The 24,192-nt window shown below is 43.1% G+C and overlaps 1 non-coding gene across 1 annotated transcript; it reads left to right on the top strand.

The window, feature by feature from the left end:
• Nucleotides 1-13,419: 13,419 nt before the first annotated feature.
• On the top strand, nt 13,420-13,494 carry Trnal-caa (transfer RNA leucine (anticodon CAA)). The gene has a single exon. It is a non-coding gene; the product is annotated as a tRNA-Leu (tRNA).
• Nucleotides 13,495-24,192: the final 10,698 nt, after the last annotated feature.

The raw sequence follows: 24,192 nt of genomic DNA, 5'->3' as shown, positions 1-24,192 counted from the left end.
CTTCGCGAAATTTGGGCGGCCGTTCTCCTTGATCGAAAGTTGTTTCCAGTGCAGGTAACGTCGATCCTGAATTCCATGAGGTGCGCACTAAGAAGAGGAAATCATTCCATATCTACGTGAGGAATGAAGTGGCAGATGTGATTTCAGAAGATCTATTCAAGATAAATTTATTTTATGCCGTTATTGTCAATCTAGTGTCTAACTTGAAAACTAAGATGAAGCATTTTGGTTTTATGGAAATACTTTACGATGACTGACGATCAGGTCACTGAGCCATGCAAGTTATTGATCAACAAATAGCATTATGATGTTACAAGAGCTTTCGAAGAAGAAATTAAATATCTGAAAACTACTTCAGTCTCTTAATACATTACTTTGGAATCATTAGAACTCTTGAATAAGATGCACAGGCTTCAAACTTAAACCTTATTTCCAAATATAAGTGTATGTATGGACATCTGTTACAACCTTCCAGTGATTGTAGCTGAAGCAGAAAGGTATTTCAGGACTCTGGCTAGTAATAAAAGTTATCTCAGGTCAACTATGCATCAACAACATCTCACAGATTTTGGAACGTTGCATATTTTATATAATTAGGGAAAGCAACTGGACTCTGAGGCTATAATTCAAAAGTTTCCTGAACGACAGGCTCACAAAGCGCTATTGACAGTGTTACAGGCATGTAGGTTATAATATGCTCCCCGTTGCACGACTCATGCGGACTTGTATGCGAGTGCGCTGACGTCTGTTTACATAAATGTGTGGACATTCCATGGAACACTCCTGTCTCAGCGCTACTGGCACCAGAGCTCTCGTCAGTGTACAGTTCAGTATAATTCTTAGGCTTTTGTTTTAAGAAGAGGTGAAAGTAAAAATTAAATACAGCGTTCATACATTTCACAGTAATTCGTTATTGAATAACACCTGAAGCTGAACTTTGTAAGTCATAATAGTCTTCTGCCTTGCAAGTGCCAGTGTATCCTTTCTTAGGTAGAATATTTTTGTCTTTCTTTACCACTGCCACTATCACCACAATACCTTGACAGCACAAAAATGCTGGTGGGCAGATGGGGGTTGTGAGGGGGGGAGGGTCCAACTTATCTTTTCCCCTATACCCACGTGCTTAAAATTTCGGTCCCAAATGCGCCTTCCCCTATACCCACGTGTTAAATTTCACTGGTCTGCGAGGGTCAAGACCCCCTAAACCTATGTATGGTGTCCACCCATCCCTCTTTTTGATTTCCGTTGTCTGCTATCTCTTTTCCTCCCACTCCTTCTAACTCCATGTATCCCTCTTTATCTCTTATTGCTACTGTCTCTCACCGACCATCAACGGCTGCCAGTGCTATTGTCTTCATCCAACACTCTTTCTCTTTCACTGACACTTTCTCTCCACACCACCATCACTGTCTTCTCCCTCACTCTCTCTCACCGGCGTTATCTTCTCTCTCTTCCACTGTCACTGTCTATCTGCTGTTCGTTTTCAGCACAAAAAATGCCAAAATGTTCGCATGCCGAAATTTTTGGTGAATGAGACGGAATGAGGATTCAGACAGTTTATTTCCAAATTATCTCTCAGACTCTCTTCAAGGGGGATACATTCGCCATTTTGTGCTCCAGCGGGAGCATTTTTCTGCTGCTTCTTCTCTTCTACCTGCAACGGCAGCGTATGCAGCTTATATAAAACGAATTCTATAGATCGTTAAAGTTTTGACGATTTATTTTTATACTTCGACAAGGATATATACGTCGACAAATATTATAAACAGACAAGTACGCATAATATAAGGGTGATACAAAATAGTTTGTTTTCCGTTTTTGTCAATATTTCGTTAATCGACCGCATTTCGTCGAAAACGCCTGGTTTATAATTTACATCATAAAACGAGTGACCCCCCCCCCCCATGAACCATGGACCTTGCCGTTGGTGGGGAGGCTTGCGTGCCTCAGCGATACAGATAGCCGTACCGTAGGTGCAACCACAACGGAGGGGTACCTGTTGAGAGGCAAGACAAACGTGTGGTTCCTGAAGAGGGGCATCAGCCTTTTAAATAGTTGCAGGGACAACAGTCTGGATGATTGACTGATCTGGCCTTGTAACACTAACAAAAACGGCCTTGCTGTGCTGGTACTGCGAACGGTTGAAAGCAAAGGTAAACTACAGCCGTAATTTTTCCCGAGGGCATGCAGCTTTACTGTATGGGCGGGGACTACTCAAGAGGACGTCGTTATCAGGAGAAAGAAAACTGGCGTTCTACGGATCGGAGCGTGGAATGTTAGATCCCTTAATCGGGCAGGTAGGTTAGAAAATTTAAAAAGGGAAATGGATAGGTTAAAGTTAGATATAGTGGGAATTAGTGAAGTTCGGTGGCAGGAGGAACAAGACTTTCGGTCAGGCGAATACAGGGTTATAAATACAAAGTCAAATAGGGATAATGCAGGAGTAGGTTTAATAATGAATAAAAAAATAGCAGTGCGAGTAAGCTACTACAAACAGCATAGTGAACGCATTATTGTGGCCAAGATAGACACGAAGCCCACGTCTACCATAGTAGTACAAGTTTATATGCCTACTAGCTCTGCAGATGACGAAGAAATTGAAGAAATGTATGATGAAATAAAAGAAACTATTCAGATAGTGAAGGGAGGCGAAATGGGTGACTGGAATTCGTCAGTAGGAAAAGGGAAAGAAGGAAACGTAGTAGGTGAATATGGATTGGGGGTAAGAAACGAAAGAGGAAGCCGCCTGGTAGAACTTTGCACAGAGCACAACTTAATCATAGCTAACACTTGGTTCAAGAATCATAAAAGGAGGTTGTATACATGGAAGAACTCTGGAGATACTAGAAGGTTTCAGATAGATTATATAATGGTAAGACAGAGATTTAGGAACCAAGTTTTAAATTGTAAGACATTTCCAGGGGCAGATGTGGACTCTGACCACAATCTTTTGGTTATGAACTGTAGGTTAAAACTGAAGAAACTGCAAAAAGGTGGGAATTTAAGGAGATGGGACCTGGATAAACTGAAAGAACCAGAGGTTGTAGAGAGTTTCAGGGAGAGCATAAGGGAACAATTGACAAGAACGGGGGAAAAATACAGTAGAAGAAGAATGTGTAGCTTTGAGGGAAGAAGTAGTGAAGGCAGCAGAGGATCAAGTAGGTAAAAAGACGAGGGCTAGTAGAAATCCTTGGGTAACAGAAGAAATATTGAATTTAATTGATGAAAGGAGAAAATATAAAAATGCAGTAAATGAAGCAGGCAAAAAGGAATACAAACGTCTCAAAAATGAGATCGACAGGAAGTAGAAAATGGCTAAGCAGGGATGGCTAGAGGACAAATGTAAGGATGTAGAGGCTTATCTCACTAGGGGTAAGATAGATACTGCCTACAGGAAAATTAAAGAGACCTTTGGAGAAAAGAGAACCACTTGTATGAATATCAAGAGCTCAGATGGGAACCCAGTTCTAAGCAAAGAAGGGAAAGCAGAAAGGTGGAAGGAGTATATAGAGGGTCTATTCAAGGGCGACGTACTTGAGGACAATATTATGGAAATGGAAGAGGATGTAGATGAAGATGAAATGGGAGGTGTGATACTGCGTGAAGAGTTTGACAGAGCACTGAAAGACGTGAGTCGAAACAAATCTCCGGGAGTAGACAACATTCCATTAGAACTACTGACAGCCTTGGGAGAGCCAGTCCTGACAAAACTCTACCATCTGGTGAGCAAGATATATGAGACAGGTGAAACACCCTCAGACTTCAAGAAGAATACAATAATTCCAATACCAAAGAAAGCAGGTGTTGACAGATGTGAAAATTACCGAACTATCAGTTTAATAAGTCACGGCTGCAAAATACTAATGCGAATTCTTTACAGAAGAATGGAAAAACTAGTAGAAGCCGACCTCGGGGAAGATCAGTTTGGATTCCGTAGAAATATCGGAACACGTGAGGCAATACTGACCCTACGACTTATCTTAGAAGCTAGATTAAGGAATGGCAAACCTACTTTTCTAGCGTTTGTAGACTTAGAGAAAGCTTTTGACAATGTTGACTGGAATCCTCTCTTTCAAATTCTGAAGGTGGCAGGGGTAAAATACAGGGAGCGAAAAGCTATTTACAATTTGTACAGAAACCAGATGGCTGTTATAAGAGTCGACGGACATCAAAGGGAAGCACAGGGTTGTAGCCTCTCCCCGATGTTATTCAATCTGTATATTGAGCAAGCAGTGAAGGAAACGAAAGAAAAATTCGGAGTAGGTATTAAAATCCATGGAGAAGAAACAAAAACTTTGAGGTTCGCCGATGACATTGTAATTCTGTCAGAGACAGCAAAGGACTTGGAACAGCAGTTGAACGAAATGGACAATGTCTTGAAGGTTGGATATAAGATGAACATCAACAAAAGCAAAACAAGGATAATGGAATGTTGTCGAATTAAGTCGGGTGATCTGAGGGAATTAGATTAGGAAATGAGACACTTAAAGTAGTAAAGGAGTTTTGCTATTTGGGGAGCAAAATAACTGATGATGGTCGAAGTAGAGAGGATATAAAATGTAGACTGGGAATGGCAAGGAAAACATTTCTGAAGAAGAGATATTTGTTAACACCGAGTATAGGTTTATGTGTCAGGAAGTCATTTCTGAAAGTATTTGTATGGAGTGTAGCCATGTATGGAAGTGAAACATGGACGATAAATAGTTCGGACAAGAAGCGAATAGAAGCTTTCGTAATGTGGTGCTACAGAATAATGCTGAAGATTAGATGGGAAGATCACATAACTAATGAGGAAGTATTGAATAGGATTGGGGAGAAGAGAAGTTTGTGGCACAACTTGACTAGAAGAAGGGATCGATTGGTAGGACATTTTCTGAGGCATCAAGGGATCACCAGTTTAGTATTGGAGGGCAGCGTGGAGGGTAAAAATCGTAGAGGGAGACCAAGAGATAAATACACTAAGCAGATTCAGAAGGATGTAGGTTGCAGTAGGTACTGGGAGATGAAGAAGCTTGCACAGGATAGAGTAGCGTGGAGAGCTGCATCAAACCAGTCTCAGGACTGAAGACCGCAACAACAACATAACGAGTGAAATATTATTAGGAATAGTTTTTGGAATTTGTCGTCTTTCCAGTTTTACATAATTTTTTACAGTCGTTTTAAGCTCTTTCTATTCATTTTAAGACCATTTTTAGGCCATTTTTTTCTTACTGCAGTACTACATTGGGCATATTTGTATTGGCGTGAAATGCCCATTTTACAGTGATAGCGCGTCATAATGTTTTAATGGTGAAAAGTACTGACGATAAAAATCGGTTAGTGACCACAGAATCCTTGCGAGGGCCTTAGACCCCTTCCCAAGCTTCCACAACGTCTGTTAAAATTACATTTACGCATCAGACCGGATATTATGTGCACATTTTACTGCATACATACGTCAAATTTGAGCCTCTGGATCTTGGTAACGGATAATGATATCGAAAAGGTTTCTACGTTTCCTGAGAATATCACTTTAAGAACATGTGGCAAAATTTTCGACGCTCTGCCGTGAACGGACGTGGCCATCATCATGGCAAAAAAATCGTGGGTTTCCGGATTTTCTCAGGAATCGCCAACTAACAAGTGGTGATTTGCAAGCCACCTGATGTCCACCCTAGACCACCCCTAATGCAGAAGAGGCAACCAATTTGCTCAATTTACCTTCGCTGGAGAAAGTGTGTAATGTTGCAATTTTGATCCTGTACTGTACGATAGCTAAAGTGTGCCAATTCTTATGACAGATATACAACTGCTGGTTAGGCCGAGGTCCAACCAAAACAGTTGGGATTTTATATCTGTCGTCAATAGAATGCGATAAAGACCCCCTGAAAAATCAAATTTTTCTCTGTCTTTTTGTAACATATTGGAACCGTACTCTGTTGTGCGTGGGCCGATTGTATTTGTGAAGATATGCTTAACGTTTAAAAGAAATTATTCTATATTTCCTCCCAATGAGCATTTTTGTGTATCTTCAATAGCCCCCGAATAGTATGTTTAAACCATGCCAGACCTTCTTTAAAATAACAACAGAACTGGGTTGCTATGTTTGGAGACTGGGCCTAATCACGCACAGTACCTTGTCCTGAGCCCAGTCGTAGCTCTCAGCGGCCCTGCTGGAGGCAATATGGTCTCTCACTAATAGCTCAGGAATGCGACGGTAATTCATCTTAATCGCTCATACACTTCAGGAAATTTCCCTCTTGATGTAGGCACTGTGGGTTTACGTCAGACGATGACAGGCTAAAATGGATACTGTAGGAATATACGTAAGCGGGCAAAGATAAAAATGAAACTGCGTTACCACGCAGCACTGAGGAAAATGTACATTTCACTTCGCATGAGCATCCGTTACTAATTATTTACTGACATTTAGAACTATAACATGCCACTTACAGTCGATTCCTACTATCGATCGCAACTTCAGTGCAAAGAATACCTTCAGTAAGGAAATTATTACATTTTATTGTATTAAATTAGGAAATATGTCAGAACAAACTTGTTCAACATTAAATCCAGAACTAATAAAGGAAATCAGTAACAGAGAAAAATGTTACAAATGCCACAGGAGCCATATCGTAACTGTACATCATATATAATCAAAAAGAAAACGTCGTGCTCTCACACCACATTTCATTGTGATACAACTAATGGAAGACGAGAGGAAAATTTCGGAAATCGTTTTCGCTGTCGTGGTCATACGCCGTTATGGACGTCCGCAGAAATTTTTCCAAGAGTGTTTAAGGTTATAAAATTGCTTCTTTTTATGTAAGTGATATCAATTTTGACAAGAATTACACAATAATTACATTATTAATGTTTTCAAGTGGAATACTTCCACCAAAATTGTATGCATATTTCATTAGCAAATACTAACAACATTTCATTATATTATTAATATGAATATGAAAACTACAATTTAGATTCAGTGCTCTGAAATTACATCACTTCTATGATTAAAACCAGGGCAATCGAGTTATTTACAGGAAATATTAATTGTTATCAAAGTTGAGAAACCGAAATAAACTCAAAAAGAACATATAACACTACAACAGCGTATTTACGTAGCTTATACTATGAAATACCAAGTTTGGTTCATTACGTAGTATGCCCCAACAGAACAAATAGTCTTGTCACGGAAAAGCCACGTATAACTCTCCGGTCTGCTACTGCTACACCATAACCTTAAAGTAGGAGTCAAAAAATGGTTCAAATGGCTCTGAGCACTATGGGACTCAACTGCTGAGGTCATAAGTCCCCTAGAACTTAGAACTACTTAAACCTAACTAACCTAAGGACAACAAACACATCCATGCCCGAGGCAGGATTCGAACCTGCGACCGTAGCGGTCGCGCGGTTCCAGACTGTAGCGCCAGAACCGCTCGGCCACCAGCGGCCGGCAGTAGGAGTCAGTTCGCAAAACAGAATTATTTTGTTATGGCAATTATGGTATAAAGCAGCAGAGCAGTGTTACCCTCTGAGAAGAATTTTGTTGTTTGACCGTGTTGTACCTAACGGAGGTGGCTTATCGGACGTGAAAGTCAGAATTACGTAAATGTTTGAACAGTAACAAACAAAATTTTGCCTATCTGCACTGTTTAACTGATTATGGAAAACGGTCGCCAGCCTAACTAGGCAAAAGAATGATTAACATTCTCGCTGAAGAAAATAGTTATTAGTAACTCTAATGGGTAAACACAACCTATACTTGACCACAAGCGAGTGCAATTAACTCTGACACGTACATATGTTTACGGTAAGATTGAAACTAACAGTTGGAGCAGCACAAACTATTTGCAACATTATAACAGGTACAGAAAAAAACACTATCACTTTCAGGGCTTACACAGACTGAGTGGTCTTTATACTGTTAATAAGCACACAAGAGAGACAAACACTTAGTAGTCATGAACGTATAATTTTCTACTATGCAATTTTCCACTTTTACTACCGTGAGACATAAAATTAACATTTATGTAAGATACTAACTCACTTTCTGCGATTTACAACAGACAGTAATGTGATCATTTACTAAGCAAAACTTTATAAGCCTCAGTCTTCAGAACTTTTAATTTGAAGTTGGCAACAACACATTAATAAGCAGTTTTACTAGGAAAATTATTTTCATCAAGCATCATTAACTTCAACTCACTCTCTAGACACATTAACTTTAACTTTCTCCTTACTATGTTCAAGAGGCATTAAATAGAAAACTGGTTTTTAACGTACTTTCAGTAAGGACACTCGGTAATCACTTTAGTTCAAACGTTAAGGAACCTGAGAGGTGTTATGATGAGGAGAAAATTCAAGGTCGGTACATAAATTCAGATATAAATTACCTTGTATTTGAGCACACTAACACATCCATTAAGCTGATCCTTAACTGTACATCATTATAGTATTACGTTACAGTGATTGCGCAACGTGGTGGCAACTGCATGTTGGTAGGTGGATTCGCAGACTGAATTGCTGGACTCTGTCATTTCTTGGTGGCGACGACAGATACAAATTCCAGTATAGTTTCAGCTATTTATCCATCCATCCGAGGCATTGGAAAGTAACAGGAAAAGCCTCTCTCGGAACCAGCACAAAATGCATGTTTTACATGGCAGTGCACGGACTCGTAGCTCGTCCCCGACTGCTGGCTCGTCCCCGACTGACTATCAGTTCCACCTTTTCCACCTAGGCCAACCACAATTTGCGCGCGCTACACAGTTCCGTTCCCGAGGGGAACCACAACAACTTTTACATATAGAATAACTAAGAGCCCTAAAAGAGGATCAGCAATTTACATAACAGCAACCAATCATTTTAAACAAAACAGAACATTTGCACATATAGACATTTAAAAAAAAATTATTCACACAAAATTACAATTATATACAGTAAGCTTTGTTCCCTCCAAATGGGTCAAAGCATTTAAACGAGAGATATGCTAAACAGCATACAATCAAATCATGATATCAAAGTTTGTACAAAGAAAGGAGTATACAATTTTATGTTATCGATTCAACCAAACAATATTTACAGAAGCTCAATGATGTAACATTAAATGAAACAAAGGCAAAATAAATCAGTAGGCCATTAGAGCCATGGTGTTACAAACACAACATATCCTATCGTGATAATGATAATTCTGAAATTCAGTAGGATTGCAAACAGTCATTACTAAAACTGAAAGAGAATTTTGTGACAAGTATAAAACTTGTACCATCAGGTTCTAGGAGTGGGAATGTGCTTCCTCTTGCGTTCCTTTGCGGACACTTATGTACATTATGCCTGAATAGGGCTTGCTAGCCCGATCAAATATCAGTTTTACAGGCACTATTTGCCTTGCGTGAATCAGTAGCTCCGATTTCTTCTTTGCCGATTTCAACACTTTTGTAACATTTTTATTAAAGAGGGAGTAAGATTTCGTTGCAGACGTCAGTGAACAGCTGGAGGAGGAGATTGTGCTAGAGGACATGTTTAAAAATTTTATTCTCTTCCGTTAATGTGTTCGAAACTGTTTGATTATTCACCTAATTACTCGTGTTGTAGAAAACTTGCGAACTGATCACAAGGTAGAAGATTATTGTAACCCAAAGTTATGCAAATGACTGAAAAAATTCATTATGACTGGAGACGCATACCTGTTCCCGCAAACAGCAAGCTAATATTTTGACACCAGTTATTGAATATGGATGTGAGCATCTGCTTCCAGTTTACAAACTAGCCAGCTATGCCGAATGGAGGGTTGCTCCCAGTCAATACGATTTTTCTAACTTTGCGAATGTATCCTGTCATATCTTGGTCTACCTAATAAAGAACAAATAGTAGTATCATCATTTAAATACAGGAAATAGTCTATTACTACAAGTTTTCTTTCACTCCATATAAAACAGGTCCGACCGTTCTAATCAACATTATAAAAGCAAGTGCCAGAATGCCAACCCAGTCCCGACTCAAGGAGACAGAGGGTTTCTATGGCGCGAGTACCAGTTACGGAAGTACACAAACCATCGCTTTCAGAACCGATGTTGGAACGTTCGAATGGCCAGTCTGAAGTGGTATTAGGTGATCGGTTTACAGAAAACGAATTTCGGAGACCATAGAAACGCAGTGTTAGTTTGTGACTCACGCACTCTACACTAAATTTTTTTTTACAAATAGCAGTTCAATGTACCAGCGAAATCGCCAAATGGTGAGAGAAATGAGTGAGATTATATTGAAGGTAGCGAGGATTAAGCACAGGGAGTGAAAGATTACATGCTACCGTGTAGCAATCAGTCAAAAGTTACAAGAAGGACATGAAAAGCAGGGCGTAATTGATAAGGGAATGAGACATGGTTGTAGCAAATCCCTTTATGTCACCAATCTGTACACTGAGCAATCTACACTCCTGGAAATTGAAATAAGAACACCGTGAATTCATTGTCCTAGGAAGGGGAAACTTTATTGACACATTCCTGGGGTCAGATACATCACATGATCACACTGACAGAACCACAGGCACATAGACACAGGCAACAGAGCATGCACAATGTCGGCACTAGTACAGTGTATATCCACCTTTCGCAGCAATGCAGGCTGCTATTCTCCCATGGAGACGATCGTAGAGATGCTGGATGTAGTCCTGTGGAACGGCTTGCCATGCCATTTCCACCTGGCGCCTCAGTTGGACCAGCGTTCGTGCTGGACGTGCAGACCGCGTGAGACGACGCTTCATCCAGTCCCAAACATGCTCAATGGGGGACAGATCCGGAGATCTTGCTGGCCAGGGTAGTTGACTTACACCTTCTAGAGCACGTTGGGTGGCACGGGATACATGCGGACGTGCATTGTCCTGTTGGAACAGCAAGTTCCCTTGCCGGTCTAGGAATGGTAGAACGATGGGTTCGATGACGGTTTGGATGTACCGTGCACTATTCAGTGTCCCCTCGACGATCACCAGTGGTGTACGGCCAGTGTAGGAGATCGCTCCCCACACCATGATGCCGGGTGTTGGCCCTGTGTGCCTCGGTCGTATGCAGTCCTGATTGTGGCGCTCACCTGCACGGCGCCAAACACGCGTACGACCATCATTGGCACCAAGGCAGAAGCGACTCTCATCGCTGAAGACGACACGTCTCCATTCGTCCCTCCATTCACGCCTGTCGCGACACCACTGGAGGCGGGCTGCACGATGTTGGGGCGTGAGCGGAAGACGGCCTAACGTTGTGCGGGACCGTAGCCCAGCTTCATGGAGACGGTTGCGAATGGTCCTCGCCGATACCCCAGGAGCAACAGTGTCCCTAATTTGCTGGGAAGTGGCGGTGCGGTCCCCTACGGCACTGCGTAGGATCCTACGGTCTTGGCGTGCATCCGTGCGTCGCTGCGGTCCGGTCCCAGGTCGACGGGCACGTGCACCTTCCGCCGACCACTGGCGACAACATCGATGTACTGTGGAGACCTCACGCCCCACGTGTTGAGCAATTCGGCGGTACGTCCACCCGGCCTCCCGCATGCCCACTATACGCCCTCGCTCAAAGTCCGTCAACTGCACATACGGTTCACGTCCACGCTGTCGCGGCATGCTACCAGTGTTAAAGACTGCGATGGAGCTCCGTATGCCACGGCAAACTGGCTGACACTGACGGCGGCGGTGCACAAATGCTGCGCAGCTAGCGCCATTCGACGGCCAACACCGCGGTTCCTGGTGTGTCCGCTGTGCCGTGCGTGTGATCATTGCTTGTACAGCCCTCTCGCAGTGTCCGGAGGAAGTATGGTGGGTCTGACACACCGGTGTCAATGTGTTCTTTTTTCCATTTCCAGGAGTGTATAAACAACCAAGGATAATTTTGGAAACAGTATTAAAGATTAAGGGTAAAATAAAAGATTTAGAGGTCTGACCATGTCATTGTAATTGTCAGAGACGGCAATGGACATGCTAGAGCAAATTGAAGGAATAGATGTTGTTCTGACAGGAGGTCATAAGACGAATGTCGACAAAAGTAAAAAAAGAGTAATGGAATGTGGTCGAATTAAATCAACAGATGCTGTGGGAATTGCGTTAGGAAATGAGATACAAAAAGTAATCGATGAATTTTGCTAAGTGAGCAGCAGAATAAGTGGCGATGGCCGAAGTGGAGATGATATAGCTAGCAGACTGGTAATAGCAAGGAAAGTGCTTTGGAAAATGAGAAATTTGTTAAGACGGAATGTAAAATTAAGTTTTAGGAGGTCTTTTGTGAAGGCATTTGCCTGATGTGTTGTCTTGCACAAAAGTGAAACGCAGACGATAAACCTTTCAGTCAGTAACGTAACTGAAGCCTGTGAAACTCGCACAGAAGAATGATGAAGATTAGGTATCTGATGATGAGGTACTGAACTGAATGAGAGAGAAAATAAAATCAGGGGCAAGAAGTGGTCAATTTGGTAATGGGCGGGGGGGGGGGGGGTAAGTGTGAGAGAAAATATTGTAGGTGGAGATTAAGGCTTCAATTCAGTTAACAGGTTCAAGTAGTAGTAAATTACAGTTGTCATATAGACATGAAGATGTTTGCACAAAATTCACTATCGTGGAGAGTTGCATCAAAACACTTCACAAACGGAACGCCGCAGCAAAAGAAAAAGGCAATCACGTGAGAAAAGACGCTGCTCCAGAACTCGTTATGATCAAGTTGACTTAAGTACTACACCACCTTTGTGCAGTGCAGATAGTATATTTTACCCATATCACGAACAGCAACACAAAACAGAGACCTGTGTTCACACTGCTAAACGTCGACCGAGAAATCTGCACGCTTCCTTCTTCCGACTGTGGCTCATTGTTTATATTTGTTTATTTATTTAGTTTTGCGTCATCATCATTCTGACTAGTTCGATGCACCCACCATGAATTGCTTTCGTTTGTCAACCTCTTTATCTTAAAGCAGTAATTACACACACTGTCCTTCAATATTTGTTAGGTGTATTCCAATCTCGGCCCACAGTTTTTGGCTTCTACAGCCCCATCTAGCACCATGGCAATTTTTCTCTGAGATCTTAATACTTGTCCTATCAACCTGTACCTTTTTGTTGTTAATGTTTCTCTTTCCCCCGAGTCGTGCGGAACCTCTTCATTACTTTGTTGTCTTTTAACTCCACAGATTTTTCAAATCCTTTAGAGCATCACATCTCAAGAGCTTCTACTCTTTTCCTTTCCAATTTTCCAACAGTCAGTGATTCGAAACTTCCTGGCAGATTAAAACTTTGTGCCGGACCGAGACTCGAACTCGGGACCTTTGCCTTTCGCGGGCAAGTGCTCTACGAACTGAGCTACCCAAGCACGACTCATGCCCCCTCCTCACAGCTTTACTTCTGCCAGTACTTCGTCTCCTACCTTCCAAACTTTACAGAAGCTCTTCTGCAGGGCGTGAGTCGTGCTTGGGTAGCTCAGTTGGTAGAGCACTTGCCCGCAAAAGGCAAAGGTCCCGAGTTCGAGTCTCGGTCCGGCACACAGTTTTAATCTGCCAGGAAGTTTTATATCAGCGCACACTCCGCTGCAGAGTGAAAATCTCATTCTGGAAACATCCCCTAGGCTGTGGCTAAGCCATGTCTCCGCAATATCCTTTCTTTCAGGAGTGCTAGTTCTGCAAGGTTCGCAGAAGAGCTTCTGTAAAGTTTGGAAGGTAGGAGACGAGGTACTGGCAGAAGTAAATCTGTGAGGACGGGGCGTGAGTCGTGCTTGGGTAGCTCAGTTGGCAGAGCATTTGCCCGCGAAAGGCAAAGGTCCCGAGTTTGAGTCTCGGTCCGGCACACAGTTTTAATCTGCCAGGAAGTTTTATATCAGCGCACACTCCGCTGCAGAGTGAAAATCTCATTCTGGAGTCTGTGATTCGCTTCCATTCAGTGCTGTGCTCAAAACGTACATTCTCAGTAATTTCTTCCTCAAATTCAGGCCGATGTTTGATGCAAGTAGTCTGCTTTTGGCAGGAATACTTACTTTTCCTATGCTGGTCTGCTTTTTATGTCCTCACTTTGACCGTGATATATTCTTTCGCCAGCAAGGTAGTACAATACCTCCGCTTCCTCTATGCCGTGGTCCTCAATTTTGATACTACGTTTCCCACTAATCTAATTTCTGCTATTGCTCTTTACTTTCGACTTTCTTCGGTTTATCATCAGTCAGCATTGTACAGTCTATTCACTGTGTTCCGTAATTCTTCCTCGTTTTCACTGAGAATGGCTATGTCATAAGCGAATCTTGTCATTGATATCGGTTCACCCTGATTTTAAATCAAACCTGAGCCTTCCTTTTATTTGTGCCTCTGGCTCTCTCATGTAGAGACTGGTCTTTAAAAATCAGTGTTTAAGAAGAAGTTATTTGGAAGCTAGGTAACATCATATTTTTATCATGCTCTATCAGTGGAATGGAATGCAGTGACACATTTAACACAGTTATATGTCTGCTCTGTACTCTCTGTTAAAGGAGCCTACCAGTCTGTTGCCTCCCTAAATGCCGGCAATTCTGTAGTGTTCTTCGTATGTAATGCTCGATGTAATATCACTCTATTAGCAAGATTCGTAACTGCCCACGTAACACGTCATAATTGTGTTCTCAGTTGTTATAAATGATTCGTTTACACGAAGAATTACACAGAGCCAGCGCGCGTTGGTACTGATGATATTCTCGCGTCTGCATCTCCTCCTGGCATTACCTGCTGCGTGTGGTGGGATTTACCTGATTTCCCGCGGGACCTATAAAAACCTCCCGGGGTGCCACAAGTACGCCTCAGAAATAAATCTGCCACAGGGTGCAGAATTCTCGGGAGACGGCACCTGGGCAGAATGTTAATCGAAATGCTGCCCCATAAAAAGAAGTATAACGTGAGGCGTCTCTTTCTCTCTGTCTCTTTGTCTCTCTCTTTGCGAAATAACATGCGCCCATTGTGAAACGTGCTGTTTCCGTTTACATAATTGAAGCATTCTGCTGGATACACTTCTCATGCCACTGCTCAGTTACCACGGCATGCTCTTAGCTGTCATATGAGTCTCCACTGGGTTAATGAATTCCAGCCAAGATACGTTCGTGACGTTCAAATAGTAACAGGCACTCACTTTGCGCTCCGTCACAAAACCCTGAAACGGACCTCCTTTGGTATTCAGTTATGACACGGTATACTTACTGCAGTGCTGACTACAGCTCGCTGCATTGCAAATAGTGTCTGTTGAGAAATAATGTAGATCTATACATCCACCACACCCGTCTTTCATTTCCACCTGGGGGACTGATGACCTTCGCTGTTTAGTCTCCCTTAAACATCCCAACAACCACCACCACCACCATCATCATTTCCACCTTCTCCTTATCTCCTTACTTAGTGACCTGTGTGCAGTGGTAACAACAGCTATAGTAAAAACAAAACTATTTGTGCTGAAATTTATCAAAATATTTCTGATAGAGTTTTATCGTCCCATTTGTCAAAACATGGTATACTTTTCGTCAGTTTGATCTGATAGAAAATAGTTATACCGTTGAATATGCTCTATTTCATATCACAACATAGCGATTATACTACCAGCAAGTACAATGAAATTGATTTTGTAGGATGATTCTTTTCTGAGCTACCGATAAAAAGTTGAATGACTCACAAGAACATTTAAGAATATCCTAAACGGTTATAACTATGTTCCATGCTGTGGGTCAAATTAGGAACTTTGTATAGTAAGATAGCTCAGGATAACAGATTCAGTTCATTACATTTTCATACACCAGATACTTAGCTTTAGATCTGACAGTGCAGCCAAAAAGTTAAGTAAGTTTAAGAGGACAAAGTGATTAGCTATTAAAACTGTCGTCTGTAGTTTCCAGTTATTTGATACCTATGAGTTCGTGAAGCCAGGAAGACACTTTCGACAAGTTTCTGTACTGGAAACTACTTTAGAAGTATGATATCATGTCTTCCAAGTATCCTGTAGAGTCACATCAAAACTCCATCAACAATCTCCTCTTATCCTTATTTACGCTTCGACATATTATCTGTTTTTGTAGAGATCTAAGTCGAAGAACCAACAGACAGTGAACGTCAGTGCATTAGTACGGTGAAATGTCGCTAGAGACGATAATTTCTATAAATGAATTTAAAAAATCATAAAAATGGCACTGAATTTCCGCTCTTCCGTAAATTCATTTTTGGTTTGGAACAAGATGAGACAGTTAATTATTGTCAGTCTGCACATATAATGAGGACTTGGTAGTATAATTGTCTGAATTAACGTTCCTCAGATCATGATGAGACGATATTGATTTACGATGTGTTTACAGTGTCCTTTCTTGAAACATCAAGACTTAGTCACATATAGACAAAAAAGCTTAATTCGTAAATACCTGTTTATGCTGAACCGACGGCGGTGGCCGAGCGGTTCTAGGCGCTTCAGTCCGGAACTACGGGGCTGCTACTGTCGCAGGTTCGAATCCTGCTTGGGGCATGGATGTGTGTGAATTCCTTTGGTTAGTTAGGTTTACTTAGTTCTAAGTCTAGGGGACTGATGACCTCACATGTTAAGTTCGATAGTGCTTAGAGCCATTTGAACCATTTGAATCTGCTTATGGTGAACGTACATTATCTAAATCTGAAAGATCATCACAATGAAATTTGTTAAATAAAAAAATAATAAACACAGTACGTTAATTTATATAGACAGTGACATATACAGGGTGGTCCATTGATCGTGACCGGACCAAATATCTCACGAAATAAGCGTCAAACGAAAAAACTACAAAGAACGAAACTCGTCTAGCTTGAAGGAGGAAAACAGATGGCGCTACGGTTGGCTCGCTACATGGCGCTGCCATACGTCAAACGGATATCAACTGTGTTTTTTTAAAATAGGAACCCCCATTTTTATTGCATATTCGTGCAGTACGTAAAGAAATATGAATGTTTTAGTTGGACCACTTTTTTCGCCATCTAGCGGGCCAACCATAGAGCCATCTGGTTTCCCCCTTCAAGCAAGACGAGTTTCGTTCTTTGTAGTTTTTTCGTTTGATGCTTATTTCGTGAGATATTTGGCCCGGTCACTATCAATGGACCACCCTGTATAGAGGACGAAAATGTCGCATCAGAATGTCACGGACAAACTTTTGTCCCAAACATCCTTGCGCTAGTTAAAAATTAGGATGTTACCTGTTGTAGAAATATTTCCTGTTATTTAGAACAAATCCGAAGTTGCAGTATATTGCGTTCGTGAACGAGCACTAATGAATTATGTTTTCAGAAGGATTTACAGGTTACAGGAAAGTATAACTGAAAGAAATTCTTCCTCGTGGGTATTAAAATATTTGTCATTTTTTCTCTACTCGATGGACTGTTGGAATAGAGAGTTGCCCCAAACAGTGGAGGAGGATTCAGCCGTTCGCAGGTCAGGAAAAGGTGCCGCATTGTCGCCAGGATGTGATTTGTAGAGGTAGTGATAACAGGAACTGCATCGAAAGCCGTTAATGAGATATTCCTATTTACAATATTTCATTATACATTTTGGTACCTAGACGGGATCCTAACAGAAGGAAGGCTGATGCCCTTCGATGACTTAGGTGGCCGGCGGTGCGCTGAGCTCAAGAACTGCCAGGTCGGGAGACAGTAAAGCACGCGTTAGCAGCGGCAGGCGTTGGCGTCAATGAAGCAGCCTAACTTACCAGTGGTCGCCAAATACCATATCCGGAAAACCATAACATCCACCATGGCCGAAGTCCAAGCCATATGCTGACGCTGGGCGGCGATGAGTGTCCTCAGGAGCCGGTATACAGCAACATAGAGACCTAGTATCCCCTAGTTCAGGCTCGAATATGCAACTCACCAAGTAGATTGTCGCCAGCCAAAACTAGCATCATCAGGTGACCTAGCGGTACGAAGTCGCCACGTTGTTAGCACACCGTCCTCAGCACAGCAGGCGGACACCTGCTGGCACTGCACACGAAGTTCTTGGAAGCTGACTCCATACTACATCAGGCACTGCAGTGGTATTCACCTCAAGGTTAACAGCTGAAGAAGATGCTGATGTTTGGTATCACACACACCCCGGTACGTTCGTGTACAGACAATGTCGGCGAATATCTGAGAAAAATGGTTCAAATGGCTCTGAACACTATGGGACTTAACATCTGTGGTCATCAGTCCCCTAGAACTTAGAACTACTTAAACCGAACTAACCTAAGGACATCACACACATCCATGCCCGAGGCAGGATTCGAACCTGCGACCGTAGCAGTCGCGCGGTTCCGGACTGAGCGCCTAGAACCGCTAGACCACCGCGGCCGGCAAATATCTGAGAACCCCTGAGAGTGAGGGTCTGATAGTTTTGGAGGGTGGGGAGGGGGCGGGAGGGGATTTATAAGTCTTTTCACCAGTACTTTTCCTACAGCAGAACCAGCACCAGGGACAACAGTCTGCTGTAGCAGCTGCGTTCGCCATTGGTTGGTAATGGCTACATTTGTTCTGATTTTCTTATTTACTCAGCTCCTGCAGTAGCCTAGCTGGAGGTGTAATTTTGTTGGATATAGGTTCCCCCTTCTGTACAAAATACTGTTTTTTATTGTCACCCAAACATGTTTTAACACCTTAGTGTCATCGTCAGAGGGTCTTGTTTATTGGGCAACTGTAAAAGTGAATATATTTTAGATGGTAACTGATCTAACAAAATGAGTCGTAAAGTAAATTTTTATTCGTTTATTTTAGATCAGTGACAACCTAAAATATGGCCACTTTTACAGTTGTTCAATAAACAAAACCCACTGCTGATGGCACAGAGATGATGGAACATGTTTGGGTTACAAGAAAAAAGCAGTGTTTGTATAAAAGGCGGACCCTATGTGCAATAACTTTAACTGCAAACACGGAAGAAATACAAGAGCGGCAAATCCAAAAGATGAGTAAGGAGCTGTAATATTGCCGAACTTCACTCTTCAGACTGGTTAACTACCTTCGGCAACTTCCTGAATAAGTGCTCTTTCATTCTAAATGTGTGTTCTTGTGATGCGGTGTCTAGACTACAGGCTGATGCTCCCTTCCCTCTGTACGACGTCGTTTTGCTGAGCATTTCAGCTACAGTTTATCGCACACATCAGAGACTGGTTGAAAGCTCCTCCCTCCTTAGAGACATCCGGTGGAGCCCCTCCACGCCCACACCGGCATGTTGGTCAACACGAAAGGTCTACTGCCATCTCTGCATACGTGTTGGTTTTCACTAAAGTGAGGCTTCTCAGGATGTAGGTACTGCGATGTTCGCGTGCGTATGGTTAAGGTTAGCCACCTGGAAATAGATTGGGTCGAAAGTTGAACGAAGGGTAGAGGTTTGAAGGGCAGAGGGGAAAAAGTGCCAAGGCAGGAGCAAAGGGAATAAAACCTCTGCGATAGTTGGGTCGGGTTGTAAGAGCAGTTGCGGTTTTCTTGCTGTCTGTGAGAGGGCATGGAATGGTAGGCCTTGTTGGTAGTAGGTATCATGCAGGTGCATACCGTTGGCTTTGTGCGGTGGTGTTACTCGGCGGCTGCTGCTGGGTGCTGGTGTTGGCTTCTCAGTCGCCGTCATCATACCTGTACCAGTTATCATCGTTTAGTGTCAGATAGGTCATATCTCAGATTCACAGTCATTCTCCGGATTGGAGCCTGTTTATATACTGGAATACATGCTACTGCGCCTAAACCAGTATCACCCAGGTTGTTACTTGCGCACTCTTTTACTTTCGAGCAGCACACATTCTCTTTGTGTGGCATTGAAGCTAATTCATAACCAGCATTATAACCAGATATTAAACTCTCAATACTAACGGCTTTCTCGTTAGTTTTTGTTTCCGCAAAGGCACTCCTACGTTTTAATCTGTCAAGCCTCCCATAAAGCTCAATACTCCTTGTAGTCATAAAAAAATATTGGTCGTTTTTAAGGGTTCGTGCGTCAGTCTGTAAAATGGAACCCTTGCAGGATCGCTTTCTTGTCCGTCTCACTGTCGGACAGTTAAAGACACTTTTGCTCAGGAACGAATAGACACATCATGCTCCAACTTATGTCACCTGTTGTGTTCTACAGCTCGTCGGAGGTGTAAGAATTTTAAGCTCCTATGTCACATCAATTTAAAGATACGGCCATTTATGACACATATTTTAGTACTCAAAAACTCACACATCAAAACCTATTGAAAAAAGTCCATTGGGAGTTTGTTATTTGCATTGTACGTGAACCGTGTGCGGCTCGTGTACGTACAGTTTATTGTTTAACATCTTGTCTTTGCGGTACTGCCGTCTAATTTCTTATTCAGTTTATTGGCGTCACTAAGTTGCTGGCTTGGCTGCCCGTGAGTGGCAGCATCAGCGCTTATCGATAAGAGCACGATCGTATTATCTTTAGAGCGACCGTTAGTATTTCCGGGTCGGCGTGTGTCGACAGTTCAGTCAGGACGCAGCGCCAGTGAGGTCCGGACAACCAGTACTCGCCGAACGCTTGCGATACACGTGCACAAATTTGAAGTCACAGTACACAGTGTTCGCACATGTCCGACGGAAGGAGACTGGAGCGGAAACGACCGTTGGTTGGTCGTTAGTTCGGTCGTCTCATCAGACGACGTGTATTTGGTCTTCTGACCGTTTCTGGGCCTCGTCAATTGGTCATCTTGCCGGACGTTGGTCGGTTCCTTGTGCAGAGATGTCCGGTGGCCAATGTGCAGGTGTTCCCTCTGCATGGTTGGGTCCGAGCCAGTGTGTCCGGGTCGCCGTGTCTCAGAGTTCCGAACGGACATGGAGTTGAGTGGGGATGGAGCTGCAGTGAGTTCCTGACAGCCAAGACTCGCCCGACCGTTGCTGACACACATAACTTGAGTGTGGACGACCTTGGTTGGTCGTTCGGTCGGTCGTTTCATCTCGTGTATTTGGTCGTCGACCTATTATGGAAATTCTGTGTGTGTCAACTTGTGGTTTCTCCTTGTTGTTCTACAGTGATTGGTTTTAGGATTGTCGGAGTTCTTGGTCCAAGTGTTTACGTGGAATTGTGTGTAGCTTCTGTTGTTGTGGCGCAGTAAGACAACCACGCCACTTGGAAGTAGCCGAAAGGCACGCGTTTACTCACGCAGGCTAGTAGATAGGTCTGAAACAGGATACGTAATTAATGCTATAAGGAAAAGTACGTAGCTCCTGGAATACTTAACTTTAATCCATCCTTGTGGTACATCGCTCTTGACGATACAAGTGAGACTCTTTAGATACAAGCTATGTAATGCTAATGGCGCCTTGCTAGGTCGTAGCCATTGACTTAGCTGAAGGCTATTCTAACTATCGGCTCTGCAAATGAGCGAGGCTTCGTCAGTGTGCATCGCTAGCTACGTCGTCCGTACAACTGGGGCGAGTGCTAGTAAGTCTCTCGAGACCTGCCGTGTGGTGGCGCTCGGTCTGTGATCACTGTCAGTGGCGACACGCGGGTCCGACATGTACTAATGGACCGCGGCCGATTTAAAGCTACCACCTAGCAAGTGTGGTGTCTGGCGCTGACACCACATCTGTGATTTGCACTGAGCAGTTATGAATGAATGCTGTCTGCGTGCTGGAGTAGGCAGTCGGTCGGTTGGGACAGAGCAGCGAGTGTGTGTTTCCCCGCCGTTTTGATGCTGTCCGGCACGGCGTCTAGTTCGACATCCTTTGGTGTTTGTTTATATTTTTGAGTAGTTATTGTGCCTTAGCTGTATTTAAACGCCAGTTTTGAAGACGTAGGACTGCTGGTATCTTTGTCCTTGCTGATATTTTCCGTTGTCGTGCCGTTTGTCGGGTCGCAGGGTTTTGGTTAGGTTGTTGGTCGGTCCTTCAGCCGTGCCTGGGTCGGGTTGCCGTCCGATTATTTAATCTTACTTTGGGTACCCGTCACACCTAAACTTATGTCAGAGTTACCTCTTCACGCCGACCCTTGTACACTTCTGAGCACCATTGTTCTATTGTTTTTAGATTGTGATTTTGTTCAAATGGTTCAAATGGCTCTGAGCACTATGGGACTTAACTTCTGAGGTCATCAGCCCCCTAGAACTTAGAACTACTTAAACCTAGCTAACCTAAGGACATCACTTACATCGATGCCCGAGGCAGGATTCGAACCTGCAACCGCAGCGGTCGCGCGGTTCCAGACTGTAGCACCTAGAACCGCTCGGCCACTCCGGTCGGCTGTGGTTTTGTCTCAATTACTGTGCGAAGCCTTCAGCCGCCTATTGATTTAGTTTGTTTTAATTTTAAAATAAGACCTTCAGCCGACTTAGATTAAGATTCCAAGATTGATTTCTTTAAAACTCATTTTTTTTATATAAAAAGGGGAATTTTGCTCTGTTGCAAATCCGTGTTATCCAGGCCTTAAGCCTTGAGTTGTTCTATGTTCAGTATGTGGCCTTCCGCCGAGCTTTTATGTCTAGTATTTTAAGGCCTTCAGCCATCTTAAATTAAAATTAGAAAATTCACTTGTTAAAAACCTTTTAAATTTTCTTCTCAATTGGAAATTCTTGTTATCCAGGCCTTAAGCTTCACTTCTTCTATGTCTAGTGTGTGGCCTTCAGCCGAGTATTTACGTAATTTTGTTTAAGTAAGGCCTTCAGCCGCATGTATTCCTTAAAGCAGTTTTAATAACTTGTGTTCGGGCTTTCGTCTGTATTGTTTTTGAATCTTTTTAAGGGCATGTGTGATTAAGTGTTTTAGCAAAATAAAGTTTGTATGTTTGTGCAACTAGCAGCAACTGATTTGGGTCCCTTTCCACAGTCTGAACCTCTCTGTCCTGCGAAACCACATTTCAGTACGTACTATGGATGCATAACACGCTAAGCGACAATTCTAAATCGCTTGATTTTCGCGCGCAGTCTTTGGTCAGAGTAGCTGTGTCGCTGGAAGATGTGCTTGCTTTTGTCATCGCTGCTGAGCGCCGAGGAGCGAGGGAGCTCTGTCGTGAGAGTACTAGTGAGACAGATGCCGGGCAGAGGGCTCGTGCCAGTGTAGACGAAAGCTTAAGTGTATCTATGTACAAGTAAATTAATTTGTATTAGAAAATTGTGAAACAGACGTGAAGGATTGGTTAGCGATTTATAATGAAAAGAGTATTAAGAGAAATGAAGGTAATGTTTTTCTTTATTGGCACTGCAGTTGCGTAGTTAGGATTCATTGTTGAATGAGACATCCATATCAGAGAACTTGAGAATTTTCATTAAATATGGAGTAATTTTCACTGTAAGGTATATTTTATGGTTGGTTCAAATGGCTCTGAGCACTATGGGACTCAACTGCTGAGGTCATTAGTCCCCTAGAACTTAGAACTAGTTAAACCTAACTAACCTAAGGACATCACAAACATCCATGCCCGAGGCAGGATTCGAACCTGCGACCGTAGCGGTCTTGCGGTTCCAGACTGCAGCGCCTTAACCGCACGGCCACTTCGGCCGGCCTATATTTTATGTTTAATAATGATTTGTCCAACATTAGTGAGAGTAAGAATTCATTATCAACGTTGCGCTTTGTCAATGTTAATTATTGTTGTAACATGAATTTCGTACTGTCAATGTTAATTATTGTTGTAACATGAATTTCGTACCAGGAATAATACATAAGATAGTTTAAAAACACTTCAGGCTTTCCCGGCGATCTAATGACATCTTGGGTTGTCGGGTGTTCTGCCGGATATCAGCGTCGTACTTGCACGATATTTCGGTCACGTAGCTCGTAACCTTCATCAGGTGCGACCTGAGACTGCTCCTCGAGTGGACCTGGTCCAGTATTTATGCCTATGGCCTCCCCCTCCACCAACGGCTGCAGGCGCTTCCTCTGTGGTCCGCGCCCATTCCCTGCGACCTGCTGGAGCGTTGCTGCTCCGTTTTCCGTCCGCTGCGGTTCTAGGTGTTCCCTCTGCGGTCTGCGCCCACCAATCCCGCTCCTGGGGGTTTCATCTACGGTCTGGGGTACCAAGCGTTCCCCCTGCGGTCCGCGCCCGCTCACTACGACCTGTTGGAGCGTTGCCGCTCCGTTTTTCGTCCACTGCGGCTCTGGATGTTCCCTCTGCGGTCCGCGCCCACCAGTCCCACTTCTGGGTGTTCCATCTTCGGTCTGGTGCTCCTGGCAGTCCGTCAGGGGCTCGTTTTCCATCTCCATGTCTCTGGTTCTTCTGTTTGTGCAGTGTTGCAGCTGGCCCCGTTGCTCCTTTAACAATTCCAGA

Source organism: Schistocerca nitens, chromosome 8, assembly GCF_023898315.1.
Source record: "Schistocerca nitens isolate TAMUIC-IGC-003100 chromosome 8, iqSchNite1.1, whole genome shotgun sequence".
Taxonomy (NCBI): domain Eukaryota; kingdom Metazoa; phylum Arthropoda; class Insecta; order Orthoptera; family Acrididae; genus Schistocerca; species Schistocerca nitens.
Note: the sequence above shows the minus strand (reverse complement) of the source record. Positions and strands in the feature narration are given on the sequence as shown.